The 25,900-nt window shown below is 35.4% G+C and overlaps 1 protein-coding gene across 19 annotated transcripts in view; it reads right to left on the bottom strand.

Moving 5' to 3' along the window:
- Window positions 1–25,900, bottom strand: part of PLXNB2 (plexin B2) — a 398,614-nt gene that overhangs the window by 153,844 nt on the left and 218,870 nt on the right. For 4 of the 19 annotated variants that reach the window (XM_087874214.1, XM_087874221.1, XM_087874219.1 and 1 more), the window contains exon 3: window positions 14,073–14,134. The exons of the other annotated variants lie outside the window; for them this stretch is intronic. The gene's annotated coding sequence lies outside the window, so the exon portion shown is untranslated. The remainder of the gene's footprint in view (window positions 1–14,072; window positions 14,135–25,900) is intronic. 19 annotated transcript variants of the gene reach the window in all.

Here is a 25,900-nt window from a genome sequence, read left to right as displayed (position 1 = left end):
GTTGTTTTAAAAAAAAAAACAGCCATTATTCAAGTTTAGTTGACTTGAATGTTTCCCATTTCAAAAATAAAAGGCAAGGATATTAGGTTTCTCCAGAAACTTAATATTACTGTTACAAGTAAATAACAGTAATAAGTAACAGTGTATTTTTGCACATAAGAATCACCATATGCACATTGCTTGCATAGCTTTTTAAAATCTTGCAATAATTTCATATTGATTAAGGTAAAATAATTGTCAGAAGTTCACCTGGTTTAAACATATGTGGTTTTGAGAGTGGATTTCAAAGCTTCATTTATTACCCAATATATTGAAATAGATCGTCTGTGGGTTAATATTAAATACAGTCAAGTCTTTTGATTAAATATATTACCACTGAGGCTCAAAAACAAGGTCACCTGCATTTTGTAATATAATTACTTGACACTGGAAAAGCTACGGGAACAAAAGGAACAGTTTGTGTCTCCAGGGACAGAAAGCACAGTTTTCCCTGGAAGCACACTAAGTAAGGTATAAATATAGTTAGCAAAAGGGCAGGCAAGGTAAAACAACTGTTTTATCAAAATTAAAAATAGCTGCTTTTCAATTATTTCTTTTCCATACCTGATGGCATGATGGCCCAAACTGACAAATGCTGTTCTTACTATTCCCTTGGAATGTGCCTGTGGCATAGCCAAACTGGTAACCTAATGTATACTTTCATCTTCCTAAAATGTTTTTAAATCATAATTAAATGTCTCCAAAAAGCTTCCTTTTACTGCCTTCCAAAAGACAGGTAAGTAGGGCACCATCTGGCTCTCTGAGAAAAATCTTTGAGAGTAGAGTGTTACAAAGGATGAAGCATAAACTTAAAAATATCATGTTGGGTATGTCAAGATAAACATAAAACAAAACTGAAAAAGGATAAGGCCGTAGGTATTAATGTTCCAACTGGAGGAATGTTAAAATGTGGCTGTGGTTTGCTTCTACAACCTGTTTAGTTTTTGTCTTTTTGCATGTGTGTGTGTGTGTGTGTGTGTGTGTGTGTGTGTGTGTGTGTGTGCATGCAGATTGCATCCTTGTCTGATAATTGGAAATATGCCATTAGAGTTCTGTACTCAAAGGGAAAGGTAGTAAGAATGAAAGCAAAACTTACAGGGCATTAGCTTCTTAAATATATGTTGGAAGATATTTTGCAGAATTCTAACTGAAAGGGCAAATAATGCGATCATGAAGAGACTGTGGGAAGATTTTTGCTCTTAAGTAGGTCACCGAAAAATGTATGAATGTGAGAAATGTATGTTTGCTTGTTTAGAGAAAGTGTAACAAGCTTGAATTATGGAATGGTATTTCTGGGAATCGAGTTGGAAGTTGATGGTTTAATGAAGTAACGTGTGAAAATAAATGGAATGCTTACAGAATAGTTTAGCTAAGATAAGATATGTGATTTTTCCCTTGGTTCTCTAATGTTTTTATGATTGGGATTAGAATATAGCTTGTTGGTTCTGTTCTTAATGATTTCTATTTGGCAGGAGAAAATATCTGATAACTAGTAGATCCATATGTAGAATAAGTTTCTATCATCCTAGCCTCAATTTTCCTAATGGAAATTGATGTGGGGTGGGGCATGGACTGTGTCCATCAAGACTGCTTCATTCTTGAAAAGTACTGCAGTTTTTCTTGAAAGCTTACATCTCCATGGGCAACTTTTCATCAAAATCGATTACCGCAAAATGCTAACAACAACATTACTGAAATTATCTAAGCAACTAAGCAACACTAAGTTTTTTTTCACAACACACATTTTAACAGAGGATAATCTAGAATCCTATAAAGCATTTATAAACTTGAATTCAGTAAAAAATAGCAAACAAAATTGCTTTAAGAAAAGGATGTTGGAATGAATACTATATATGGAGAATAAATCAATGGCTGCATTGGATATATGATACATGGTGAATTCCTAGCCTGATAAGAAACAACCCTTTATTGATTATCTTTTGTTTAAGGACAATTCCTTTACTACATGATATATGTCTTTTGAATCCAGCCAATTTATAAAGTTAAAACATAGAGTACACTACACATAAAATATTTTTTATTTAAGCCAAATGTACTAAAAAATAGTCTCTATCTCTCCTTCCCTGACTTCCTTTTTTCTTTTGCCTCCATTCCCAGTTATATTTCATAATATTCTGGGGACAAAGTCTGATCCAATTAAGTAAAATTGTTAGTAAGTAGGCCAATGAGGATGATAGAATCACTTATGCATAGCCTGGAGAAAGGGATATGTAGACATGTAAAAGTTGTCAGAACATCTTATGAGAAAGGAACACATTTGTTTTTTGCTATTTGGAGGAGCAGGATAACAATTAATGGATGAAGTGTAGATAATTTGGGATAAAATTTGCACAGCAGTTTTAATTAATAATCAGCACTTTCAATGGTGTCCATAAATATACCAATATTCAATATTGCAAAGTTTGATTTTCTACCTATATTGACACGGGATCCATAGTAAGATTTAAGATGAATTGCTATGTATGCTTATCTTTGTTTATCCATTTTTCCTTCTTTTCTCCCATTTTTTCCTTCTGTTTTATTTGATGACTAAAGGCCATCATAAAATTGATCTGATCTGACCAATATCCAGAAGCTGTTTAAACATGATCGCAACTGCCTTCCACAATTGGCCTCAATATTAGGAAAAAGCAGAATTTTTAAAACAATTTTTAAAAGATAGAATGACTCCCATAACATAGAGCAGGGGTGTTAAACTCAAGGCCTGGAGGCCGGAACTGGCCCACCAGGTGCTTAGATCTGGCCTGCGGGTCCATCCTGGAAACAGTGAAGGACTTGCCCGCAGTGCCTCAGCCAGTGAAAACAGAGCTCAGGAGGGCCACATGCAGCCTTCCCAGGCTCCATTTTCTGCTGTGATGGCCTCCTGCAGTCCTCTGCCAGTGAAAACAGATCTCGGGAGAGCCAGGATCCCGGGCTCCGTTTTCACTGGTAGAGGGCTGTGGGAGGCTGTTGCAGCCAAAAATGGAGCCTTGATGACCTGGATGACTGAGAATCTCTACAGACTTTCATGACAGAAAGAAACAAATCTGTTCAGGCAAACGATTATAAGGATTTCAGGTTCCAGTAGCAGACTTTATTTTCTTTTTTATCTAGCAATAGCAAACGCTGAAACATCAAAATCTTAATCCCTAATATGCTGCATTCTACTAGTTGTAGCAATTGATGTGTACCCATTTCCTTATTTAATTGCTGCAAAGTTTATTGGTAATTAGCTTGTAACCATTTTCATTAATGAAATGTGCATTGTGCAATCACAGTTGTGTATATCACTGTAACAAGGCAGCAAATTAATATGATTCTACAAAATTCTAAGGCTGTATCTGCATTTACATACAACTTATAGCAAGTCAAAATAAAATAAAGGAAATAAACTGCACAGCTTATTTACCAAGAGTAGAATATACTGAATATACATACTGAAGAATGGGTTATTTTTTATTTGCATTGATTTCAATGAATTCATATAAATAGGGGAATGATTAACCATCTCCAAAACAAATGGATTTGTTTCAAATTAATGACACAGGGAAACTTGGATACACTTTTCGATATGTTTCTACCTTTCCTACGCACTCTCGTGTGTATAAAGACAAATAATGGATGAACAACAACAAAAAATAGTTAACAAGTACAACAAAACAACAGAAAATTATAGAGCTGTCACAAATTCCACAGTCTCAGATATTTAATAGGAGGTATAAGAAAATTCTATTAGTCTGATCAGATAACAGTTTTGATACCAAAAGTGTCACTTGCCTACTGGTTCCTTATGTCACTATTAAATTATTATGTCACATTTATACTGTAATCTGTTCACAAAAACGTGAAGCCATAGTTGCCAGTTCTTTAGCTTCTGTTGGCCTTCCTATGCACTAAGTTCTTCTCAAGAACTCAGAATGTTGTAATGAATCAACATAGTATATCTACGGATCCAAGAAGGGTGACCTTTTGCAATTGACAGATGTCAATGTGCAGATTTTTTAAGGGCCACAGTGATTTGGTGTGCTATGAGCCAAGACTTTATCATCTGTATTAGGAAATCTCACAATATTTTAACCTGCTCATTTTTTAAATACTTTTTCAACAATATGTTCCCACCAAAGTTTTTTACTGGTACATGATTTTTTTTACAGATGTGTCAGTGAATCATTTTGGCGACCTTATTATATTGTTTATAATTAGTTTGTGTGATCTCCTTATACAAGCTGAGTATATGATCTACTATTTCTTCTGCATTTTGTGCACTCTGCACTTTAAATCATTTCATGATTTTTCAATTCTGGCCTTGACTGCATTAATTCCAGTAGCTAGCTCTTTAGCAACTGAAATCAACCTTTCAGTTTCTATTTTAATGTTCCAGTTATAAATCATTGCCAGGTTCTAGTTTTATCTACTTCCACTTCAAGTTTCTGTAGAAATTGACCATGTAATCAATGCTTTTGTTTGCCAGCATTCTGTTCATGTTTTCATTCTGTTATTTCCAGATTCATTTTTTATTTCCTATTATTTGTTATGCCATTATTGTTAATTCGTTGTAAAGTCAGGCACATGTTTAGACTGGATTTGGCATTTTTAACCGCTATCCCAAGAACCTGAATAGGCAAATTGTTTAACAGTGTTAAAGGTATCAGTCAAAGACCGTAAGCTGTTCCAAGTAAAGTTGCCTTTTGCAATTGACTGCTGGTGATTTTTATCAATGCCGGTGTTCAAGTGGTGCTCCAGATATTTTGGAATTGCACACAATGCACATATTATTATTGGTATTATTTATGTCCATAATCCTTCAAACAGGATGGATAATGACTGATGGAAACTGAACATTATCAGGAAGGGATCAGGCTGGGGAATGCTGTCCTACTTACTTTCTTATCCTTTGTAATTCTTTCAAACTTACTCTTAATATAATATTTATTACTAAGCTATTTTGGGGAAGAGAAAAAGACTTAAAATATGTTATATTTCTTCATATCCTTGTTTAGCAGCCATCTCACATTACTACTGAAATAGGATCAATTCCTCATTCTTTTGCCATAATAAAGATACCTGGTGGAATTCTGACCAACAAAATTTATCCTTAACTTCTGCCTTAAGCATCAACTGCTTCCTTCTCCATTTTAATCTGTGAATTTATCCAACTACTATTTTCTTCTCTGGAACGAAATCTCACTTTTAACAGTTTGCTAACAGTACCTTTTCACACAGAAGCTTCAAAATGGATTTGCCATGTTGAATCTGACATTTCATGCTGTTGAAATGAATCACAATTATGAAGCAATTATTTTAAAATGTGTAATTGTGGTACCATAAAAGCTCTGTGAATAAGGCCAATCTGAGGAGATATTTCTTTTACCTTCTCTGCCTTTTTCTGCACAGTTGGATATCCTATTATTTTTTATTGTGCTTAAAAAATATTGCTTGCTTGCTTATTCTTCCCAAGTTTCTGTATCATTGGTGCCAAGATAATAGAATAAACTACCTTGGAGGAGGGGAAGACAATGGGAGCATACAGCCTGGACAGGGGTACTTTGTAAAATGAAATAGGTTCTTTTTAGGGCTGTTCTCTGAGAAGCAGGATCAAGTAAACAAAATTCTTTCTGACTTGGTAATACCTGTAACTCATCTTTACAATGGTATTTTGAGGAAGTTGCATATTGGGATTTATTCTGAAATCTCCAAGCTGATACTAAAGTAAACCAATGTAAACAAAAGTAGTCTTCAGGTGGTTTTTTTTAAAAAAAATCACACACACACACATACACATATTCCCTTTATAGGAAATTCAGAAATTTGAGATAGATTTTTAGGGATTTGAAATAGCTCTGGTAAGGTTACAACAGACAATCCTTATCTCTTCTAAAAAGCAATATATTGAATCTTTCCATAGAGTAACATGTAGGCTGCTAAAAGTTTAAGTCACTGAAAAAGCTTTTTGGTCTTTTTTTTTTTTGCCCCCAGGGGAAAAAAAACTGAATTATTTAGAGACACAAAAGAATATTTGCTTTTGCATCAGTATTAGTGTTTGAAATGGGTCTTAGCACATTGTAGGACACAAACAATTTCTTAGTAACAGGGTTAGACTGTTAGTATAGTAAAGATTTCAAAGTTCCTTGTTCCAAAATTGTTCGTAGATGTCTTTTAGATTTGATCAGAACTTTCGTAATACTATAGTAGTATGCAAAACTTCAGCTATAGTTGCAGGAAAATACTTTGCCAGCCTTTGTCATGCCTTAATTTTTGTTATTTTAATTCCTCATTATTGCTTCTAGGCCCCACAAAGTCTGCACTCCAACCCCCATTCTTCTTGTGACAAAATATAAAGATTTCACATCATAAAATCGAACCAATCCAAAATAAAAAAGTTTTCCCCTTAAGGGAATCTTTAAAATCCACTTCATGAAGACACAAAAGTCTTATTTTAAGCTGTCAACTTTTGATACTTCGTACAACTTTTGACTTTTTGGAAAAGAGACAAAAAAAACAAGATGTATGTATGAATAAATGTGTTTAGTACCACAGGAATAACTGGGATAATATACTTAGAAAGTCCATGACTTGTTCCTTATATTATGAAAGCACAAACGAACTGTAATTTGCTTAAATTTTGAATTTAGATTTTCAGCACAGAGACAGAGTACAACTTTGACCTTTACTTTGTTTCATATTATTGTTTAAAATGTATTTCATAAATTAAATACCTCAGAAGAAATTTACTAACAGGAACTATCCAAAACTCAAAAGCAAATTGTTTTATATTATTTCCACAATGTGATGACAGAGCTTTCAGAAACCCATTATGTGTATAGTCTAGTTTCTGATTTACTCCCTAGAGCAGCAACATCTCTATCATGATCTTCCAAGTTGACATGCAAATACACAAGCCAGACTTTGCTTACCTTTTGCCCCCTTTTCCTGCTACCTACCTCCATTAGCCTATAGGTAATCAAGAACTCTCCTAGGGACGACGTCAAGGAAACTTCAAATCTGCTGCATATATATTTCTAAATGTTGCCATGGTGATCTCCAGAATGTTGAAATCAACTTAAAACTCAGAGTAAACTGAGGCAAAGCATATAAGTAATACCCCTGAAATATATCAGTTTTAAAAAACAAAGTAAGGGAGTAATGTTAAGGAAATAAATACCAGAGAACTGTTCTTATCAACTGCAGAACCAATGAGTGTTGCCAAATATGCAGTGTACTTACTTGTTTGTCTAAAACAAAGATAGGCAATCCGATGCCATTCAGATATGACGGGACTGTAGCTTTCCTAAATTCCAGTTAAAAGACTTAACGTTTCTGGAAAGCACAGCATTACTCCTCCCTGGTTTATACCACTGGATTTCCAAACTTCTCCCAAGCAGTTCTAGTTAAAAGCTAGTCATTTAATAATCAGTTCCATCCAGTAAAGTAGCTGAGACTTATTCATTATACCATTTGGACAATATTAAACAAATAAAGTAATTTTTTCATTTCTGTTATTTATAACTCATCTTTGAGGAATTGCAAGATAATGACAGGCCTGAAGCCTCCATGGGAACTCATGACTGTGTGGAGACTTGAAATAGTGGTATAATGTAAATTCCAATACAGAATTTTCCATATATAGTCAGTTCCTAACTGGAGATCACTACAGCAGCCCTAGACTTACTTTTCACACATTCAACATGTCCTCAGGAATCCTAGATGACTGGGCTGCATAACAGCTGTATATTCCTTGGAGTCCCTTCATAACTTTAGTTAGCTGTATGATGACTAAAGTGACAATCCATTCACAGATTCCGCTTCTTTCTTCCTTTATTTAAACCAGGGTTCCCAACCTTTTCTACTCCCCGCACCCCTAGAATGCTTCTAATATATTCTTGCACCTCTTATAAAAGTAAATACATGGTTTGAATTATGCATATACACTATAACTTTGAAACTTCTAAATCCAAGTTTTTGCACCCCCTGGAATATCCAAGCACCTGAGGGTAGGACAAGAAGCAATGGGTGGAAACTAATCAAGGAGAGAAGCATCTTAGAACTAAGGAGAAATTTCCTGACAGTTAGAACAATTAATAAGTGGAACAACTTGCCTGCAGAAGTTGTGAATGCCCCAACACTGGAAATTTTTAAGAAGATGTTGGATAACCATTTATCTGAAGTGGTGTAGGGTTTCTTGCCTAAGCAGGGGGTTGGACTAGAAGACCTCCAAGGTCCCTTCCATCTCTGTTATTCTATTCTATTCTATTCTATTCTATTCTATTCTATTCTATTCTATTCTATTCTATTCTATTCTATTCTATTCTATTCTATTCTATTCTATTCTCTCGCACCCCTGGTTGGGAACCCATGATAAACATTGTATAATTGGAGAACTAAGGCAAGCTTTATTACAGTCTGCTACCCTTTTTGTAATCTTTGGAATTCCAAAATTTGGAAAAGATTCTGTCATTTCCATGTATCAGTCAGAATACAACGGTCAAAGTTATTTCTTTTTCCAATCTGGAATACTCCTGCAACTCCAAACAAATCAGCACAACCATAGGTGGGATTTTCAGCTCAGCTAACTGCAAATATCAACGTTGCCCTTTGGCAACTGTGTTTCCTTTGGTGTCATGAATTACAAATGTCATATACATCACCCCTGTTGACAAATGACAAGTTAACATTTGTACATTAATTTGGAGGGAAAACTAATTTCATACATCTTTCAACTCGTCATTGTAAGTCATAAAAAATAAGACTTGGCAAAAGCATTCAGGAAGTGGAAAAGATATTTTAAAAACTGGTATGTACTCAGCCTTACTGATCCCTTTTAATCTATACATGCATTGATATGAGTAGTGGCAAGGGAAGAAGTATCTGCTGGTCCACTCTGACCCCTTATATTTGATATGTAGGATTTATTGTGTATACAACTGCGTATATATAAAGGATTGTTCAGGAATTTGGGATTTTAGGCATAACGTCCATTAAATGCATGAAATAATGTGTAAAATGGGACCTAAACATCCAAATAAACCCATAAAATTTAAAATGATATTAAGAGACAAGATATTGTCTCCGAGCTTAAAAAGAGTAAAAATTTTCAGGAAGACCTCTCATGGAACATGCTGTCTAGTTGCAGAACAAATATCCTTGGTCAAGATGGTCCAATTTTCTGTTCAATGTCATACACATGCACAGTAAATGCAGCATATCTCAACACTGTATTCTTTTTATGTTGGTGAGCGCAGTTATGTATATTGAAGAAATCCAAAACTAACTCTTCTTAAAATTTGCTTTCTGAATGCCTTCAAATCTGATGTGACAGGAATGAATTTTGTAGTTTCCTTAGAATTGAGAATTGGCTTCCACAGTTGAGATGTTTTAGAATCAAGTGCTTCTAAAGTTTATGTGAAAAAGCAATCCCTTCTTCCCATTTCTGAAGTTCAGAATTATATTAGTTATGAGATTCTGTTTCTCTCCCAAAGGAGAAGTTTGGGAGCAAGCAGAACAAGGTTAGTCAAAGTAAGCAGATTTACAGATCTAATTTCTGTAAAAAAAAAAAAAAAATAGCTGCAAAGTTATGGATGCAAATATTCCATAAATATTTCCAGATCTCTCACAGAGTATCCACTTCGACCTAGTATATTCACAAGGTTCCAATGTTTGAAGAGTGAGCAACAATTCTATCTTGGATACTTCTTTTTGCACTGTTCTCGACTTTTCTTGCAAAGGAAGTTTTGTGGCCACATCTTTAAATTTTCAGGGAGGAGGCAGAGTTTATTTATATTTGTAATACAAGTCATTCTAAATCTTTTTGGTTACTAAAGTACATAAAAATGGAGTCATACTTGTTTTTTCTGCATTAATAGAGCTTTTTAACTTTCAGCCCAATTAGTCACTGCATGACTACAGTCAGTATTCTAGTTATTTTCACCTTTGTACTTTCTGTATAAAAGCCCTTATGTGTCTTTCACAACATAATGAGATTACACTGCTTACCCATTTTACATTCTGTTGCAGCAATCGATATTGAGAATAGCTATGACTAGGGATTGCATTGCACAGAACTACATTTTAAGGTCAAACACTCATAAGGTTTTTCTTATCTATAATGTAACATGTTCTAATTTTTTGTAGCTCAGAATAAGCACAGAATAAGCCATGTTATACCTTTGATATACCCTTACAATTATTCCTTGAACCCCTTTCTCTCTGTATTTAGGCTGTTTAACCTACTTGCAAGTTAACTACCTCTGGTTTCCTATGAATTAGACAATTATTTACATATTATTGATTAACAAAAATCTTCTAATATGTTTTAATGATGCAAAAATAGCATATCGTGTCATTTAGAAATTCTGACATAGTACTCAGTTCTTTTTTTTACTTGATAGGCAATGAAATAAAATTCTCTAGACACAGATATTCATCCTTCTATTAAGGCAGGTGTCCCCAACCCCACCCCCCGTCCATATTCAGAACCAGGCCACAGATGTAGTGGGTGAGCGTGCATGAAGCTGCATTTGTGAAAGTGGCGCACTCTCACACCACACCCCTCTAATCTTTCCGGCTCAGTGGATCAGCGGAAACAGTGGCAGGGTGGGAAACCTTGCCACTACTCCTGCTGATCCACTGAGCTGGAAAGATTAAACACTGCTGTAATAAGGAGTAAGATCAAGTCATCTTCTATATTTTGAACAAATAATATGGAAAATGGGTTTTCTTAAATTCTGTCAGCCATCTTATCAAACTGGCATATATTTTTCATAGTAGATCTTTTTGAAACAATATGAATAGAATAGAATAGAATTTTTATTGGCCAAGTGTGATTGGACACACAAGGAATTTGTCTTGATGCATATGCTCTCAGTGTACATAAAATAAAAGATATATTTCTGAAATGGAAGAACTGCCATTATTTCAGCTCTTCTCACAAGGACCTCAGTCATATATACCACTTTATATTTTGTATTATCCAAAGCTGTAGCAGGCATATGCTAAGAAGGATAGAAAAAGACAGGAATAATATTATGGCAGTTGCTTTCTTGTATCTTTCTGAAATTATGGTTTATTTATGAAAATGTTCATCAGCCTTTAAGATACCGTAGAAGTTGTGAAAGGAAAAATAATTCTTGGCAGCTGTACTTAACAGCTTTAATACAGTCCTCATTATGTGATATAAAATAAGTACCCAATCATATAAATGTAATAGGAATTCCCTCCTTCCACAAAATCATTGGGTAATCTAATTTACAGGATTCAGTTACAAAAATAAATTCTAAAGTAATTTGCACTTAACTAATTTGCAATTTATAGCAATTTACACATCACTCAGGTATATTCATTTTCCAATGTAAGGCAAATGGAATAAAAACATAACAAGCCCCAAAAGACTCAGCCACAATATCTCCTGTGTGCACTACAGATTTCAGTTTTGGCATCTGTGTTATTCTACATTCCAAACCAGCAGAGTACAAGGTATAATGTAACATTCTCCCACCTGGTGTTCTTCAGGTGTGTCAAGCAACAATTCCCAATAAGCACCAAGAACAGAAAACTGGTATGCAGGGAGAAGATATCCCTTAAAACATTGGATCCTGCCAAGCAACTGATCAAAACTCCATACTTTTAACTGATACTAATCAGTGTATTGCTTTCTTTAAGCTATTGAAAATTATGTTAAGGATATTGTACATGACTTGCTTATCACAAAAGGTGCAAATAAAACACTGATCAAGTGTTCTGTGTGCTGTTAATTGATATGTTTTTTTTAAAAAAAGCAATAACATTGTGATGACTTCTATCTGTATGCCATGTTTTGAACTTCAGCTGATACTCACTATACTCTAAACTATATTGAAATGAGTGAATCATTTGTATTATCAGTCTCACATTATATTTAGCTATTTTTAGGATTAGGGTTATAGGGTTAATGTATGCACATATTACAAATTTATAGATTAAAAAACAAAACAAAATTTTCTGATTGTCTTTATGAAAATGAGAGAACGAGAATGATATTTAGGGACTAATTCTACTATTTCTTAGAGTGATGCAAAAATCTTTGCAAAACAGTTGTATATTTTTGATGCCAATTTTATATAGATGCAGGGAAGAGCGACTAAGTAAATAAAGTAATCCTTCAAATATAAAACCAAAAAGGAATGAGAATACTTATTGAATCTTCCTTGTAGGATGAACCCTATGTACTTTAAAAGAATTGGCTTTGTAATAAAAGGAATTTTGGAATTACTTCCACTCCTTTATGGAAGAAGACTGCCTCAACAAGACAAAAGACAAGAAGAAAAGAAAAAGTACAAATAAAACATGCCAGATAGTGGAACAAACTACACTGCAGAAAACACAGAAAAATAGAGAAAGACCTGAGCACTGAAGGCATAATTTAATTTGTTTTTCATATGAGCATTTTGTATTACAAAAACAATTTCTACTTATCATAAAGTTCACCTTTCATGTCTAAAACAAAAGGCATTCTTGCTGACTACTTTTAGCAATCCTATGCCAAATTTACCTCTTTCATCTATTGGAAAAATCATGCATCTTGCAGCTAAACATAAAGATACCCAGCCAATATAAGCATAGTCTAATTTGGTGTACGCTGTTTCTCAGAGAAGCGTCTGAACAGTCAGTCATAATTGTTCTCATTTAAAGGAAATGTACAAGATAGTCCTAAATGCATAAAAATATTGTAATTATTTTCTAATTATGTAAGAAATATATTTCTCATTATAGCAAAAGCTTACATTTTTTTTTAAAAAAGTAGCCTTTGCTGTCATAACTGAGCAAATAAAACTGCTGTCATAACTGAGCAAAAATAACAAAACCTATTTACATTAGTTGTGACCCAGAGATCTACTGTAATTGTCTGAGAAAGCCACCTGCTTCCTTTTCCAACAGCAAGCAACATTATTTAACATACATTAAAGGCAGTTTTACAGTTGGGATAAATTAAAATACTTGCAAATTTGAGATTCTCTAGTTTTTAACTACACAAAATGCAAATGTTGTGTAAAGGCTTTGATCATCCCATCCCATGATAGGAAGTAATCAGGCCTATGATCAAGTTCAGAAAATCTTAAAAGTAAGCTCATTGCTTGCACAAATGTGATGTGCAATGCTTAACTAAATTCCACTGGGAAAACCAGTTACCAGATACTATTACTAATTTGTAAGTAACAATATGTTAATAAATTACAATTCATTTAATACTAAACAAGTTGCTTTGATCTCTCCCAATTCAAATGTCTTCCATGTGCTTTGGACCCCATTTTCCTAAATCTGACAATGCCCACATTCTAATTTTCAACTGGGATGTGTAAAGATTTACACCTCTGGAGACTATCAGAGATTGATGGACACTAACCAAAGGAACTAGATTAAAATATAAAGCCAGATACAGAACAAAAATTGCACATGATAATATTTGTTTATAATAGACTTGCTGTTTAAACAGAAATCCTTATTACACAAATGCAGTAGATAAATAGCAAACTGTCCTTTGGAAGCCACCGACTCAATTTAAACAGGAAACTGCATCAATTGTTAGGTCCTTTCACATAACCAGCTTTAGGTTTAAATGAGGCCTCGATTGAAATTATTTCTACAGCTGCAAGTACAGTTTTGAGTTCTTGCTGTGAGTGTCAAATCAGAATTGGAACTTTCAATTTTAAATGTAAAAGCATATAAAATCACAGAATCACAGAGCTGGAATGGACATTTATGTCATCACATTCAGTTTAATCCCCTACTCAATGCTGGAATCCAAATTAAAACATCTCTGACAGATGAATTTTTTATACATCAATGAATAGTTGCAATTAATTTCTGTTAGGAAAAGTAGAATGTTGTAGACAGCAACACACCACAGCCAATTTCATGTCACACTGGCTTGAGATCAGAAGCTTACTGACATTCTGGCATAAAATAACAAAAGGATCGCAACATTTCATATCTAGTTTTAACAAAGATACAAAGGGCATAGTAAGAGAGCCCAACAAATTCTTTTTGTAGTTAATTTTTACCTTTTTATAGGGAGTAATACTCTTTGCTGAAATACACATTTATTCCCGGTGTTCTATGTTCTCTGAAAAAGAAGCCAAATACAGTCATGTAATACCAAGCATACTGTGAAAAAAAATGTGGTTCCCTTCCAGAAATGAGATCAGGTGACAATTCCTACTTAGAAAGCAACATCAATGTACTTTTATAGAACTACATTTAATGAGCTACTACAAGCCATTGGAGTCAACTGCATACCGAACAGGTCCAATTAACTAATGAACATCACAACTCATTAGATCTACTGAAAGCAATGTAGACAAACTGAACGCAAAAAGGAACTACTTTCACTTAGTTGGATTGTGCTGACAATACAACTGAGCTTTGCAAAGAAATCAGAAAGCATAGCAAGGCTGCCAGGTAGCTGCAATGAAAGGAAGAGTGTGAAGAAAATAAACAATCTAAATTACCTGTCAATATATTTATTTGGTCTTGTAACTTCAAGCACTTCTATCCACATGTCACTGTCTAAAAACTTCAAAGGATTTTCATTTGTAGAGTCTGTCTATCTTTGTAGAAATCAAATCTTGCTATTGTACCAACCAAGGGGAATACACATACACACATACAGCAGCAGCAGCACACAGAAAGCAGCAGACAGACACAAATAAAACTGACAAACACCAAACTCTGGGAATGCAAGCTTTAACACAGAAAAGGAATAAAAAGCTCTCCCAAGTTTTGAGATCTGATCCTTTACAATCTTTCCAGTCATCCTGATTAAACAGCAATATTTTAAGAAAGTAAACCATGTATAAGGAAATAAATGCCATCTGTCATTAACACTATACTAAGATATGTCCCCTCTGAATGGCTAATCTTTAATTAAATACAATCACACTTTTACAAAGCTAAGAGAGTTGAAAATATCCATGGTAATACTTTTGAGTGACAAAGGAAAGATTATTCTGAGACACAGTAATGGTACCCATATGCAGATCACTCACCCTCTTTTCAGTGCCAGGAAAGAGAATTATAGATTCAGAAAACACAACATAAAAACACAACCCACATAATTCTGGATTAGATAGCTATGAATGACAAAGCTACTTCTCATGCTACAACACATCATTGCATTTATACTGAGATTAATTATACAATTTACAGCAAACCACCCTTAATTTGATGTCCACTAAATTAATGAAAAGAATGCCAAACCTATTTTTAAGAAAAGGTATTAGAACATTTTAAAATTCATGTGATGAAAAAATGATGTCTTTGATTGACAAGCAAGGGTGTCAAACTGACGGCCTGCGGGTCGGATGCGTCATGCGCCGGCCACGCCCACCCCAGCTCCAAGAAGGGGAAAAACATCATGAAACATCATGTGACGGCAACGTGACGCCGTGAGTTTGACACCCATGGTCTACAGGATTAAACTTGTAAATATGAAAAACACTGATTATGATATAACAAAATAATTATTATGAGAAAATGCTGGATTATTTATTTATATCCTTTATTATTTTTATAAATAAATTAAGGTGGCAAACATATAAAATTCTCTTTCCTTCTCCTACTTTCCCCAGAACAACAACAATCAAAGGTAGGTTGGGCTGAGACAGAATTACTGGCCTGAAGTTACCCAGCTAGTTTTTCATGGCTAAAGCAGAACTAGAACTCGAGAGGTTCTTGGTTTCTAGCATGGTACCGTAACCACTAGTGGCTTTTTATGACTAAACTTGCTCTAATTTTCAGTCATGTGGCTGAACCTATCTACAGAGCATGAAACTCAAGAAAGGAAATACAATGTATCATTGCTAGGAGGGAAAAGGGGAGGGAAAAAATTATTTGCGAAGTTCAACATAATTTGATATTAACCAACACTACAATCTGTGAAGACTCATAGGTCTCTGAGAAATAAAATTGGTTTCTATATTAAAAAGCTTGAGCACAAACATTTATTGTTGTTATTCTGTCCACTGAAACTCACTGCCCTACTACTCCCATGGCTTGACAGATGTTGTATAACATAAGTAATTTTAGCATGTTGTAGGAATGAAACTGGTTATGGCTTATATAACTTCTTCAATTTTGTAATTTTTAACAAAAGAATCAGGAGAACAGTATGAAATATGTGGGGAACATTCAGAAATCGTAACAGAATTGTTAACCTAGGATAAAACAACTAAAATTAAGAAAAGGATTTTCAAAAAGCTGGATTTTAATGACAGGTTTTGGGCAGACACAACTCATAATCAGTGGTGGGTTGCTCCCAGTTTAGTCCGGTTGTATAGAACTGGTAGTAAAACCAGCGGGAGGCTCCATCCACCCGCCACGACATCATCATGGGTGATTCTGCGCATGCGCGCCCGCACTCCCGCTGCAAACCGGTAGTAGTTGAAGGATTAGAAAATCTTTTCTGTAGTTTGTCAATTTACAGCAACAAAGTAATGGACATATTTTGGCATACTTTATGTCTAGTGCGTTGGTGTATAAAAGTGTTTTATTTGAGCCAGTTCTGGGATTTTCATTATTTGTATCATAAGGTAAAATGTTATGGCTGCGTTTAGAAGCAAAACATAAACAAAATCTATTATAGCCTATGGAATAGTAATGAGAAGTTTTATTACAATAGTAAAAATAAATAACAACAACAGAACTTTTCTCAACTTGTTTAAGCAAATTATGCAAACCTAAGACATTAACAGATGAACACATGTTAAAAACAGAGAATAGGCAAGGCACATTTTCACATGAAAAAGTATGAAGCTGGTGTGGGGAAGTTTGAAGTCAACTTTTCTTTCAGTAATATTAGCTGAGTGGGTAGAACATATTGACTTATCTATCTGGCTGAATCAAGCATTCCATTTTTTGCTATATCTAAAAAGGAACTCAATTTTGGGTGTAATGTTGGCTCTTTGTTATGAAAGTCCGTGCTTTTTCTCCGTCTGCCATAAAATCACAGTAACTCTATAAATCAAATCCTCTTCCAATTCTACAGAACTTCATGTTTTCTTGCTAGCAATAATTGCACTACAGTTTGCTATTACTGCTATCCAACAATTTTTGGTCATTTGGGAGTCTTAAGGTGACTTCTCCAAAGTGGACTATACCAGTTTAAGATGTTTTCCACTATGAACTCAATTACTGCATCAATTTCTCTGAATTCAAGGGCAAGGACAATCTTCAACAGGTATTATTTTTTTTAATCCCGTAACATAGGACTCATGCAGAAAATCTGTTTTGCCTCCAAATCCCATCACACACAGTAGTGTAACCCTTCATGAATGAATGCAAATATACATGGCCAAGGATAATGTTGCAGGATCCAATCTGAGTCGGTCATGGAAATCAGAGTTTTAGTGTTCCGAGCTTTCAGACTTATGCTGGAACCCATCCTCAAAGATTTTTTTTCTCCAGAATCTGCACACTGTTCTGTGCATAGTATTTATGTGGTGCCTGGTTGTGTGCATAAATACTACATATGGAACAGCCCAGTACACACTTCTAGAGAGAGAAGTTCCCTGAGGATGGGTTCCAGCATGAGTCTGAAAGCTTGGAAGACTAAAACTCTGGTCCCTGTGACCGATTCAGATTGCATCCTGCAGTGTAACCTTTACTGCATACTATAATTTTCTTTATCTGGATTTCTAAGGTTTTTGGTTCTTGTTTTAATTAAGCTAATACTACTCAGCACAAAAATTTGGCTATCGTGAGATGTAAGTAATATTTTCTGATTAGACATTTAAAGAAACATCGAGTGATGTTAAACACATTTTCCTTCTAACTGTACCATCACAGATTAGCAAGAGAAACATTTGTTACAAAGAAGGAAATCCAAATATGCAGGGTCAGATGTCCAAGCATACTACCTAATGCTTTTACTTATTAGCTAAAGATCCTAGCTCAAATTTTGTTTCACTGTAGAGAAAGTGAAGTTTAAGTTACTTGCAGAAATGCCGCAACCAAAAATCTGTGTTTATTATTGTCCACATAACTCTGATACTGACTGAATTAAGGGAGTTTTAGATGTGCCCTTCTACTAATTAGAATGAAGGTTATTTCCAAGAAAGAATGTCTAAAGCATGATTCTGACTACTAAAAGAACCACTATCGTACTAACGAAGCAAAGAAGAGAATCTTTGAATTGGCCTATTCAAAGACCTGGCAGAGAAAATATTACAATCCTGCTGCTGTATAACTATTGCAAGTCAAAGCATTCCAACAGCACTTGTTTATCACAAGAGTATACAGCAACACTCCTTTTTCAAAAGAGATTTTCTTTTGTTAGATAAAGTAATGTTAAATCTCTGGAGGTTCTTTTTTACAATATGAGGCACACCTATTTTTGTTGTGACTCATCCTGAGCAGGGCCCTGGATATGTTAAGCCTCTGGAAGACTTTGTCTGAAATCTGGTAACCAGGGGTGAAATGCTCCCGGTTCGGACCGGATCATCTGATTCGGTAGCGATGGCGGCAGATGGTTCGGAGAACCGATAGCAAAAATCCCTGCCCCCCTCCCCATGCCCAGCTGAGCCCCGCGATCATCAGAGGCTTTTTTTTTTTTACTTTTAAAAGCATTTTTTCTACAACCTCTTCAGCCGAAAAATGCTTTTAAAAAAAAGCCTCTGATGATTGCGTGACTCAGCTGGGATCGTCAGAGGCTTTTAAAAGCATTTTTTCTACAACCTCTTCGGCCGAAGAGGTTGTAGAAAAAAATGCTTTTAAAAGCCTCTGACGATTCCAGCTACATTGCCTGATCATCAGAGGCTTTTAAAAACATTTTTTTCTGCAACCTCTTAAGGTTGTAGAAAAAATGGTTTTAAAAGTAAAAAAAAAAAAAGTTGGCCACCCCCACCCAGTCACATTACCCCACCACCACCACCAGCCACGCCCACAGAACCGGTAAGAACGAATTTTACATTTCACCACTGCTGGTAATCCTAGTAGATTTAAGTAATCATTACTCTTTCCCAGTTTGCCTTGCTGCCTATTGGCTGGGTTAGCTAGTCTGGTTCTCCCCAGCCCCATTTCTTTTCTGTGCTGCCATCAGGGCCACAATCACGGCGTCTTTCCCTGATCTCTTAGTTGTATTCCTAATCCAGAGATGTTGTAAGAGCACTTTATGCCATTATAAAGCATCTTCCGAGTGCAAGGACTATTTTTAAAACTCCTCTACGATGTTGGACAGAAAAAAAAACATTCTATATAAATTTCTGGCTTTGAAAAACTGCTCTATAAGACCTGAAGCACACAGGAATTATTGACTTGTCTAAGATTTAGGGCTCTTTCTTCTGAACATAACCAAACCTTTCATTCAGAATTATTTATTTCTTTTTGGCCTTTAAAAAGAACTGTGCTGGAAATTGCTTAACAGGCTTCAGCAACTGGAGTACTATGATTCAAAAGTAGCCAGTATTAGGGATGTCATTTTAAATGCCACACAAGTTAAGCCAAAGTAAAGGTTTTGTACTTCCTTTTCTCTGGAACAGGTGATGTTTTTTTCTCTAGTTCCTACATTTCATTTCTCTACCATTTCCTTCCTTTCTTTTCTGTTTGAATTAGGATAATTAGTATCAGTGCCAGACAACTGATTGGCTTATATGTGAATTGTATTAAACAGTTTACATTCTTTTCTATAATGTGAACTAAACTGCCCCAACCTTTTATTGTTGCATAGATGTGCAAAATTGCACTTTAATCATGACATAAAATTATTAAAGCTCTTTGTGTAATCGCTTCCTTGTTTGGAATAGTTATAAGCAAACTATTATATCAAACTACCCTATTTGTGAATTCCCAGCAGCGAAATGAATACACACACCTGCCGTTTGAACATCTAAGTAAAATTGTGTCTTGTTCTGGCTTCTAACATATGAAAGAATGTGTATGTGTATGAACAGAGCACACCATTGATTTGTGTGGTTTCCCCCCCATTTATAAATAGGCTACAAATAAGAAATGAGGAAAGGAAGAAAGGGACACTTAAGGACAGTGTATACTGAAAGAAAGGGGGGGACCTTATAATTTATAGGGCATAACAGGTGAAAAGGAGATAAAGCACAAATAATGGGTAAAATGAAGGCTAGTTACAGCTAAATCAAAAACCATCTTACTGATGGGAAAAATTAGATGACAGAGGAGTGTGGTGAAGTGGCAAATTACTAAAAACATTGCTTAGCGCATTGTAAGCCGCCCTGAGTCTCCGGAGAAGGGCGGCATATAAATCAAATTAAAAAAAACAAAAACAAAAACAAAAAGTGGACAGCTGAGAGGTTGTATTATATTTTTTGGGAAGGCAGAAAGAAGCTTTGAAGAAAACACACAAAGTTTGCAGATAGAGCAGGTTATGTGAACCTGGAAAGTCTGAAGATCATATTAGCAAGACCAAAAAAACCCCCCATGTATGAATGAAACTAAAATGACTCAAACTAGAAGTACAGAGTTTTGAAAGGAAACAAGATGGGCAGCTGCTGATGGGGAAGGGATATCCTAACTTCTCTGTCCTTCAGTGTCAAGAATAAACTAATCTGGCTCTTTCTTGAATTAAGTATTTTAAGGAAATAGGAATGGGATTCAAAGGCATTCTACTACAGGTAATCCCTCGGTTACGAGTGTTCCCTTAGCGAATGTTCAAAGTTACGCAATAAGCACCCCCTAGGGTTTACAAACAAGTCCCGAAAGTACAAATCTTGCAGCACCACGGCAGTTGTTCACCCTTACGAACAACCACAGAGGCTCTGCAACATTTGTCCTGCACATTGCCAGCTGAAATGGAGCTTCTGAGGGGTGGATCCGCCCCTCAGAAGTTCCATTTCAGCCGGCAACATGCCACATGAGGCTTGCGGAGGCTCAAACAGAACATGTGGCTGAGAGGTTGGAGAGGAGACTGGTTTCTAGATCTTCACAAGGTAAGTAACCTAGTGTGGCAGGTTGGGGGGGGGAGCAACTGTGAGGAGCATGAGGTATTTCAGTGGATCAGGAAGGCCTTGGGTGATCTTAGGCAGGTGGCCTGTTCCGTCACTAGGTCTCCCCATGAGAAATACTTCCTTACGCAGAGTCACTCAAGCACTCGTCACTTCCTGCCTGGACTACTGCAATGTTCTCTACATGGGGATCCCCTTGAGGTGCACCCGGAGGCTCCAACTGGTCCAGAATGTGGCCAAGCGGGGGATTATGGGAGCGATGGGGCGCTCCCATGTGACACCCCTCCTGCACGAGCTGCACTGACTTCCGGTAGTCTTCCGGGTGCGCTTCAAGGTGTTGGTGACTACCTTTAAAGTGCTCCATGGCTTAGGGCCTGGGTATCTATGAGACCGCCTTCTGCCACCAATAGCCTCCCACCAGCCAGTACGCTCGCACAGAGAGGGGCTCCTCAGGGTGCTGTCAGCCAGACAATGTCGGCTGGTGACCCCCAGGGGGAGAGCCTTCTCTGAGGCGGCACCTGCCCTCTGGAACGACCTATCCCCAGAGATACGTATGATCCCGGACCTCCGGACTTTTCGTTGGGCCCTTAAAACTCACTTATTTCATCTAGCTGGGCTGGCTTGATCCCAACTTTCGGTTTTAATTTGTAATTTATTTTATTGGGGTGTTTTTAAATTGTGGGCCGAAATTATTTAATATCTTTTAAAATTGTTTTAAATTTTGTATGCTATGTTTTACCTTGGCTGTTCACCACCCTGAGTCCTGCTGGAGAAGGGAGGTATAAAAATCAAATGAAATCAATCAATCAATCAATCATGTGCACTTAAAGAGCTTTGTATTCGATTAACGAATGTGTGGGCGAAAGGAGGAAGTGATCCCATTCAAGGTACAAGATTCACTCCCACAAATCCTTGGGTTACGAATGGAACGGACAGGCTCCATTACATTCGTAACTCGAGGACTACCTGTTTTTAGACCGCATATGTTTAGAGATAATAAATTTACGAAAATTTTGAAGTCAAATAAGATGAAAGCCTTTTTTCATGGTGAGTGTGTGTGTTTCTGTGTGTCTGACAAAATTGTTTTTGAGAATTTATAGAAAATTAATGTATTGGTTTAATCAACATATAAATATGGAACATTTATAAATTTAAGGCTGTGTGTTGGTGAGTGATTTAAACATACCATAGACAAATAAGAATTCAATTATAAATTACATCATATTATATCATATCATTTTATACTATATTATATCATTATAATATAATTTATATATTAAAATATAATTATATTACATTTGGTTACAACAATAGCTATATACAAACCAGTATAGTTAAGACAGAGTTGAGAGCCAGTTTGGTGCAGTGGTTAAAGTATCAGACTAGAAAACAGGGAACTGTAAATTCTAATCCTGCCTTAGGCACAAAGCCATCTGGGTGACCTTGGGCCAGTCACTTTATCTCAGCTCTAGGAAGCAGACAATGGCAAATCACTTCTGAACAGTCTCTTCCAAACAGTCTCCAAGAATTGGGACACAACTGAACGGAAGAAGAAATAAAACAGTGAGTTTTTATTGCTAGCAATCTAGCATTTTTATTTTTCAGTAAGAAACTTTCAGTACTTTCTTTCAGCTGGCTTGTCTATGTTGATCCCAAAGCCCAATTAATATCCAAGAAGAGGGATTCTTCCCAATTCTAGAACTTTTGAACTGGTTTAATCCTTCTAAGGAAGCAGACAACCAGTTCTTCATTTCTGATCTAATAAGAACAAATTGACTGCTGCCCATTTCAGTGCACCCCTAGTCCTCTGAGGCCAACCACGTTAGGCTAGCAAGAGGACAAGAAGAGATTCATCAACTTCTACAAAAGTGAACAAGAGAATCCACAAATAAAGGAGACCCTCTATTTATGTTTTTTTTTTCTTTTCTGAAAATTGTAGTACTTTTGGAGATGGTAATGCTATCTCCACCCAAATTTAGCTAATTTGCTAATTTAGCTAATAGCTCCAAAATTATGGGACATCCATATATTTTATTAACTCAAACCTTGTTCTTCTTCAACTATTTACGCTAGCAATTACTTTTTGGGAATTATATCTGAAAATGATAGAGTAATGCACTTAAGAAACACTGGAACAATCGCAGCAGAGGTAATATTTCACACCTTGGACTTCCATGCTTTGGATGTGATGTTGGTATCTCTACTTCCATTAATTGGTAAGATTCCTGATTATGCAGGAATTCTAATTGCATTCAAGCCCTGACTTTATTCAACTATAAAAACCGAATAAGGCTACTCTTCACAGAGGCTTGAACATTGTAACAAAAGGAATACCTGTCAACAATTAACTCTAGAAAGCGATAAAACAACATTTACTTTCAGATCTATGTCAATTGTAAAGAAGACAGCTAAGAAATCAGTTCAAGCCCAAATAATTATTTTCCAGACAAAACATTTAGACAAGATGCCTTGAGCAAGACTGGAACTGCCAATGTGTTAATTATTTACTGAAAGGGTTTTTTCTTATGTCAGGACATAGATCATAAATAAGAAATAAAGCACAGCAGAGTAATGCATGAAAGCGGTCCTAAGACATATCTTTTTTTCAAAGAAATCAGTTTGTCCTCTTTCTTTAAAAAATGTATTTTATGTATCAAAATGATACTTCAAAGGGTATTAAATCACTATCTTCACTTAATTGGCAATGAATATATTTTGAAATGACATAACTTAAAATAAGTGTCCAGAAGCTAATAACAGCAGCAAAATTCATTATTTTAAAGAATTATTTATTGCTTCCCTTGGGAAATTTTATTGAATTTGACATGGAAGCTGAAGAAATCTAATCTTGTAAACATTATTTTAATTTTCAAAATAGAATGATACAGCATTAGCCTTAAGAGTTTTATTCTTGTCCACTTCTTTTTGTGCAGTAATAAACTCTCTTTAGATTTTACTGTTTTAATATCTTCAGTCTTATTTATAACTGTGATGCTGCCCAGATAAATTGTTGAGCTGGATGGATATATAAATTGTTTAAATAAATATATAAAGCAAGCAAGCACACAGGACATACACACACATAAGCAGAATTCGTATCATGCCCCATTTTAAATTTGAATTTGGGAAAATATTTTTTCTCTCATTCTGTACATAAAATGTACAGAATCTTATTTGGGATTAAATAGCACAAACTAATGTAAAGATAAAGAGTAGTGCTCCCCGCATGACGCCCACTGTAGTACAAAGAGTTTTTTTTATTCATACAATGAAACTTTCCAATTTTCTCCTCTTCTTGACTATATTCCCTGTTCCCCCCACTATTTAGAAATATGGGATCAAACAGATGGGAAACAAAACTTTAGAAGAATTTATTTTTCAGGCAGTTTTCAGGCAGACACAAATAGATTTTAACCTTCATTTATTTCCTAAACCCAAAAATATCCTTGGATAACATGTCCTAATAAATCTACATATATTTGTGATGAGTCTGCATTTTCATACATTAAAGAATTGGGACAAAAAAAAAAATGACTCACTCTATGGGAAGCAGAAGTTAGTGCCTTTTTTTCCCTCTGCAAGTACACTTAGTTTTATTTAGGGCATATTACAATGCATTTTAAGCATCTTGTTATAATATAATATGTTCCTTCCAGAACTATGATTGCTAGTTTGTGATATTTCATTATTATTACAGCATATCTGTTGGCTTGCAGAGCATACCAGAATAAGGTAAAACTGGGTAAGTTAGTTATAGGAAACCCAAATATTCTTAACATTAATTTTCATATAAATACATCAGTTGTGTTATGTTAACCTGCTTTTAGGCCTAAGTGTGCTACTCAACCATAGAAGTCAATAAAATCTTTACCATATATTTAGTTATAACCAAAAAAAATTATTTATTTATTAAATTGATACAATCACCCATCTCACAAAATCTGACTCGGGGGGAGCGCACAACAATCAAATAACAATATTAAGCAAAAACATAAATCAAGGAACAAGAAAAATTGTCTTGTCTGTAAAAATGTTGTCTTGTTTTGTTTTCTTCAATTATGCTGACAACTTGTCCTGACAGGAAACACAATACTTTGGTGAAGTTTTCTTTCAAAAAGAACTGGAATGAAAGATGAGCTGTTTTCAAAAAAGAAAGAGTTAATTCACTCTGGAGACTTTGTCAATTCTTGTAACTAATTTACTGTTCCTGGAGGCAGGGAGGAAATTCATAGTGACCACAGACATTCCTTAATCTTTCAAGAGTGTTCTCTGGGAAATGAATGTAAATGGCCAGCTAAAGAGAGCCAAAACCACAAACATTAAAAAGAGTTTTAAAAACAGCTTTAAAAAAATGCTCAACCTCAAGCTTTATTTCTTATTTTACTTTTCCAATTTTTCATGCCTTGTTTAGAAGATTTTTTGTGTCTGTCTGCAGTTCTGCGTAGTATTTACAGTGAACAAGGAACCTATTAGTCATAACTTTAGGACCAAAGACCATCAGTCAAAATTGCATTACTTGTTATCTACAAGGTAAAAACTTAAAAAATTGATCTCTAAACTCATCTTGACTGCTGTTGAATTTTTAAATACGTCATTTTCATGGCAAAAATACAGAAGTGGTTTGCCATTGTGTTCTTCCAGGATGTTATTTTGAATTCTGGTCTACAGATAGTCCTTGCTTTATGTCAACAATTGAGGCCAATTTTTTCTGGCTAAGCAAGGCAGTTGTTAAATGAGTTGTGCCCCATTTTATGACCTTTTGCCAGTTGTTAAATAAATCATGCTGTCCTTAAGTGAATCTGGCTTTCCCCATTGACTGTCAGAAACTCCCTATAAAGGTTGCACGTGACAAATCCAGAACTCCTGGACACTGCAGCTACTGCAACCAATTGAGGCTTAGTTTACAGTCCTGAGATTTTCTG

The sequence above is a fragment of the Pantherophis guttatus genome, chromosome 7 (genome assembly GCF_059756535.1).
Source record: "Pantherophis guttatus breed Tessera chromosome 7, ASM5975653v1, whole genome shotgun sequence".
NCBI classification, from domain to species: domain Eukaryota; kingdom Metazoa; phylum Chordata; class Lepidosauria; order Squamata; family Colubridae; genus Pantherophis; species Pantherophis guttatus.
Note: the sequence above shows the minus strand (reverse complement) of the source record. Positions and strands in the feature narration are given on the sequence as shown.